The sequence below is a fragment of the Carica papaya genome, chromosome 9 (genome assembly GCF_054855325.1).
Source record: "Carica papaya isolate Zhongbai chromosome 9, ASM5485532v1, whole genome shotgun sequence".
Lineage (NCBI taxonomy): Eukaryota > Viridiplantae > Streptophyta > Magnoliopsida > Brassicales > Caricaceae > Carica > Carica papaya.
The window spans coordinates 32,041,364-32,048,219 of record NC_142317.1 but is presented as its reverse complement, the minus strand read 5'-3'; positions in this window follow the sequence as shown (position 1 = coordinate 32,048,219).

Sequence of the window (6,856 nt, the reverse complement as noted above, 5' to 3'; positions counted from 1 at the left end):
CTAATTTTGATACCTTGGGACATCACGATAAAGAATCACTATTCAACCTTTTTTAATGAGAATCCATCCTAGAAAAACTTAGAGCACATTTCAAGAGATTATATGGTGAAATCAAGTATCATCTTTTGGTCTTTACTAGGCAAGACATGTATTTAACTAAAACCTAATAAACATAGTCCGTGCGTTTTTTCTTTTTCTTTTTATTTTTTTTTATTTTAATCTACTACTAATTGGTAAAAAGAGCCTTAAACCAATTAAGAGAAAGATCTAAAAAAAACAAAGCTCATTTGTCATAACAAGAATGAAGCTTTGAATGGGTAGCAAAAACGAGAGTCATGGATGGAAGATATTTTAAAGAGAGAAGCAAATTTGTCTAGAGCTTCCACACTTATATAATTGGAGAGTGGTTCAATCCAGACTAAAGTCGTGATAGTTTGAAAATATCTTTGAGTTAATTTCTTATATTTGATATATTTAATTAGCTTTATATATGTTTGCAAATATTTAATAAGGTTAAGGAAATAATTTAGAGTTAAAAAAAAAAAAGATAGATAAGAATGGATAAAAAAAGATAAAAACCTTTTAAATGAAATGGTATAATGAAAAGTGGTAACTATTATATAAAATGACATAACAAAAAACGACAACTTTTAGATGAAGTGACATGTGACAAAAAGTAACTTTTAGATGAAGCAACATCACAGAAAGTAGCAACTTTTAGATAAAGTGGCATGTAAAAAGTGCTAACATTTTAGATGAAGTGACATGTGAAAAGACCTTTTAGATAAAACGATATGTAAAGAGTAGTAACCTTTTAAATAAAGTGATATGATGAAATGTGACAACATTTAGATAAAATAGTATGACGAAATAGTGGTAACCTTTCCCTCATAGCTCCACACTCCTATAAGTAGGAGATAAGAGAATGGAGGAAGAGACATTTCGAATGAGAGAAAAATAGTGAAAAACATATAGGTGAAGGAAGAAGGAGAAGTATGAAGTGTGTGATTTTTTAAAATTTTTTGAGATTTTAGATAAAAACCTTAGGAAAATTCTGCTAGATTTATGAGAGCAGAAAAAGAAGAAGAGAAGAGGAATAAGGCTCATGATCAAAAGCAGTAAACTTTTTCTTAAGTTTTAAAGTTAAGGACCTAAGGTAAGTGGATATTATGAATTCATAACCTATATAGTTTTGAAGTATTTCACGTATTTTCAATATAAAAATATGCACGTATTTTATTTGTCTTCCGTATTTGCTAAATAAGTATTTGTTAAAGTTTTAATTCAATATAATTATTATTTCGCTTTATATTTTCAAAATGTGATTTTGATATATGTGCATCACTCATTATGAAAAGAAGTTGTTCCAAAAGCACCTACATTATGCTAGACTTTAATATGGTCGTACACAACTGTTCCGTATTCTGGTGTATTAGCGAAGTGATAAGTGTGTATACTCTCATATAACCATTTTGTATTCGGGTGTATGAAAAAATAGTCTAATATGTATGCCATAACCGTTTCGTGTTCGGAAAGTAGTAATGTTTCAAGATACTCATATATGTCATTCTGTTTTCGGGTACATGGGGAACTAGTGATAAATATCTGTGCCTACGCATAATATATAGTAACTGATTGATTCTCCATAATAATGATGAAATATACAACACGAATATGTTTTCTGATTTGTGCTTTCGTCTTCTGATTCGTATCTGTTTTGAAAAGATTATATGATATTTGGTTTGTCGTGTGTAAAGATACTATATATTGCATGTACTATGCTGTGATTTCATAATATTGTTTATTGGAATATTTTATCTCATCTCCTATCACCCTCAAGATACTGAAGATACTGCTGCAGAGTGAGCAGTAATATAGAGAAAATTTCTGAAACTTAGACTCTAATATTAAGGTTACTATTTTATGTTTTATATTTAAGGGATGTAATGCTTCTGCAACTCTTCTATTACTAAAGAAATTAAGTTATTTTACTTAATTCGAGTCTATATAATTTAAGAAAGTATGCTCCGGTCATTAATCTATAAGATGGGGTGTGGTCTGTGACAAGTAGTATTAGAGCACAGTTCTAGGATATCCCTTGAATACAAGGCTTAGAGTTATATGAGACTAATATAAAGTTGTGAAACATAGGGAAATACCTCTAAATTTGAATTTTATGAATGTTGGAAATGACAAAGATACCGAAATAGCAGACACATCGGGTTCTAGACGACCGAATCGAGCAGAGTCTAGATAGACTCATGTGTATAGTCGACGACTTGGCTACGGTGATAAGTCAACACGTAGGCCATAACCAAAACACTACTTATGGTAATAATGCTAGTACCAATAACACCTAGCTGATGGAAGAAAATAATGAATAACTCATTGAAAGGTTTAAAAGGATGAACCCACCATCGTTTACTAGAACAACTGACTCGATATTAGCCGAATAGTGGATCATGGAGTAGAGAAGATATTCGATGTTCTCAACCATACTTTAGAGCAAAAGGTACAATTGGCCATATTCATGTTCAAGGGAGTTGCAGAATACTAGTGGCGCCTGAATAAGGGATCCCTGAGGGCACCAATCCTTTAGAAAATATTTGGAGCGGCATTCTACGAGAAGTATTTCGTTAACTTTGTTCGAGAACAAAAGCAAATGGGGTTCCTAAAGTTAAAGCAAGAGAATATGAGACTGACAGAATATACAAAAAAGTCTATAGAGCCGGCCCGATTCTCGTCCAACTTAGTAACAGATGGAAGTCTAAGAGCCAGAAAGTTTCAGAGAGCCCTACGTAAGGAGATCTAGGATAAAATCTCAATTATTAAGATTAATGACTACCAAGAAGCATTGGAACGAGCCCAGATTATGGAAGAGGTTATAAGTCCAGTCCTACAATAGATCCATCGTGTTCGACCATTCATACCAAATAATAAGAGGAAGGTCTATGAGCCACAACAACTTGATAAAAGGTAAAAAATAAATCTTTTAGTCCAGGCACAAGGACCAGAACAGATATGCCCCAATTGTAGAAAGAACCATGGTAGTAGACCTCACTATAAGTTGACAAATGGATGTTTCAGATGTGGTGGTACTCAACATCGTATTAAAGAGTGTCCTATCACTAAAGAGCAGACTAGACCACTAACTCAAGGAAGAGAGTATATGCCATTACAAAATGAGATGCTCAACCCTCTCAAGATATAATCCAATGTATGCTCACTATCTTTAGTACCTTGGCTAAAGTTTTAATACACTCAGGATCTACACATTTTTTTACATCACATGAGTTTACTCAACATCTAAATATTGAACAGTCACATTTAGAATATGTATTAGTAGTCTCTATCCCAACTAATAAGGACTGGACCACTAGTATAGTTTACCGAGTATGTATTGTAGATATTGCTAATAAGGATTTATCAGTAGATCTCATACTCCTAGACATGCATGATTTTGACGTCATACTAGGAATGGATTGGTTGGTAGTATACCATACTAATATAGATTATCATGGGAAGATGGTGACCTTTAATGTTCCTAATGATAAGGCTTTTAAATTCAAAGGGATTAAAGAGCCCCAACATCCATGTCTTGTATCTTGTATTCAAGCTCAACGATTACTTGAGAAGGGATGTACAAGGTATTTGGCTTACTTAGTGGAGAATAAAAGTAAAGAAGTTAGTCTACAACAGATACCAGTAGTGAAGGAATTTTTCGATGTTTTTCCAGAAGATCTTCCAAATTTACCTGCAGACCAGGAGATCGAGTTCTTCATTAATTTAATTCCTAATATGAGCCCTATGTCTAAGGCTCCGTATCGAATGAAGAAAGCCGAATTAGAGGAACTCAAGAAATGGTTGCAGGAATTATTAGATAAGGGTTTCATCAGATTAAGTGTATCACCATGGAAAACTCCAATAGTATTTGTGAAGAAAAAGGATGATACCATGCGACTCTGTATCGACTATAAACAACTAAACTAAGTTACCAAAAAGAATAAGTATTCGTTGCCTCGTATCGATGATCTATTCGACCAATTTTAAGGAGCTCAAATATTTCAAAGATTGACCTATGTTCTAGCTACTATCAACTAAAAATTAAGAAAGAGGATTTTTCTAAGGCTGCCTTCAGGACTAGATATGGTCATTACGAATTCTTAATCATACCTTTTTGTCTAACAAATGCTCCTGCAACATTTATAGATTTTATGAACAAAGTCTTCCAGCCATTTTTGGATAAGTTTGTTATCGTTTTCATTGATGATATATTAATTTATTCATAGAGTGAAGTGAAACATGCAGAGCATTCGACAATAGTGCTTAGAATACTTAGGAAAGAGAAGTTGTATACCAAGTTTAAAAAGTGTGAGTTTTAGTTAAAGGAAGTTGCCTTCCTTGGATATATAGTTTCAAAAGACGAAATATAAGTAGATTCAGTTAAAGTAGAAGTAGTAGTAAATTGAAAAAGGCCTACAATGGTAACTAAAGTCCGAAGTTTTCTCGGTCCAACTGGATACTACAGGAAGTTTATTAAAAAATTTTCAAAGATTACTACTCCACTAACTCAGCTCATTAGAAATGACACAAAGTTTAAGTGGAATTATAAGTATGAATAAAGTTTTTAATAACTAAAAAAATGGTTGAAAATAGCTCTAGTATTGACTATTCCTAATGGTACTAGTGGATTCTTTATCTATAGTGATGCTTCAAAGTAAGGTGCTGTGAGCATGGACATGGGTCAACTTTAGAGACCTATACATATGTTTATGTTTTTTATTTAAGATATGTAATGTTTTTGTAATTCTTTTATTATTAATAAAGTTAAATTATTTTATTTAACTCAAATCTATATAATTTAAGAAAGTATACTCCAGTTATGACTTTATAAGATGAGGTGTGGTCCGTGACAAAAATATCTCATTCTTGGCATTTCTTACGAGAAAAAAAGGCAAAAAATCTCTAATAAAAGGAAAAGATCATGAAAAAAAGGAATTAAAATACATGTAATCAAATAAAAAAAGGTTTTATAAATGATTAAGGAAGAAAAAAAAATCCCTTCATGTGAGTAAGCAAGTGATAAAAGTAAGATGGAAAGAATATAAAGAGAGGAGCGAGCCTATATTAAAAGCATATTATCATTAATAATCTTAAGAAGCTCAATGCCCAATATAGTTATTCTAGTACTGCCATTAGTGTACGTTGGATGAGGTCTTTGTAAATAACATGTACTTACACCTTGAGCACAACCACAACTATTAGAAAGTAGTCTTATGTCTTGGTTGATGGTCCAAGTCCTTAGAATCAATGGGAAGAGACAATAATATTAATGAACCAATTCCATAAGAAACCATCAAGATCATGGGCTTAAGTTAGGCCTAGCTACGTGAGCTACTCCCTTTTCCTCATCCCTAATAAGCAAAGACACCTAATGTGTGGGAAGACAATTTATAATTTTAGACATGTACTATAATTATAACTCGATGCTCTTGTATTAATGAAGGTAATACACTATATAAACACGTAGTCTCATACTCTATTTTCATTCATCATTGTTTGATTCTCGGAGCCACTATATCAACATCCCTCGTGGCCTGTGATTCTCACGTTTTCTTTGTTTTTCCAAGCCTTTAAGGAAAAAAAAAATCCTACTCCAAAGCAATAATCGGCTTAAAGAATTTTGCAATCTATTCTTGAATTTTATGCATTTTTTATAAAAAAAAAAATTAGAAAATTTATATCATAGGGAGAATAATTATGAATACGAGAATGCCAAGTATAGAGAAGTTAGCAAAGGCATAAATAATATATATATATATATATACATTTTTTTTTTTAAAAAAAAAGGAGAACAAGTGAGGAAAGTAACTTTGTCATATTCGTATTCGTAGGTATGCAAATCCTACATTCGTCATAAACCAATACGTCGTCAATATCTTTTGAGACATTAAAAATAATCAAGTAAAGTATGATATATAATAAACGTAAATAAGCACATGAACCATGCATGTGTATATATATATATAAGAATACATATTTCGTTAGGAAAAAGAGAAATAAAAAATGTAGGAAGAAATTAAAGATGTGGCGTTACCCGTATAAAAGATGCCACATACATAGATACCATTATGTTATTTCTTGAGTGGAATCGATTGCTTTAATTGCATGCGTTTTCCTATCACCACTCTTTTCACTGATCCCAACTCACAACCATACGTATTCATTTATATATATATATATATATATATATACACACACACATACTTTTCAGCTAAGCAATTAGGTCCATACCCTGTTACTAAAATTCAATTATATATATATATATACACACATAAAGGACAGGAATATGGCAGACCTGCAAGCATTCCTTTTACAACTAAGTTGGTTGCTTTCCCAACAAAATATATGTAGAGTGAATAAACCTACCAACCTCTTAATTTCTTGATCGATCAATTAATCCATATATTCGATATATCAATATATATATATATATATATGCATGCCCCTCCAGAACAAATGTTAGATGCCCACGAGGTTGCATGGAGAACAAATTTATATTTATTAGTCCAATTTTTAATTTTATTTTAAAAGATTTGTACCATTAAAAAATAAATTCAAAAAATAAAATTAGATTATTATATTTTTAGCCAAAAAAAAAAATATTAATTTTATGTTACAATATCATAATTTTCTAACAACATTAATTTTTTAAAATAAAATTAAAAATTTAGTATTAAAATAATAATAGAAAAATTATTTAAAACTCAAATATGGTATTAACTATAGTTCAAGGACTATCAATATGTAGATTCGAAGTGAAAAAAAAAAGGTTACGTTGTTCATTTTATTTCTA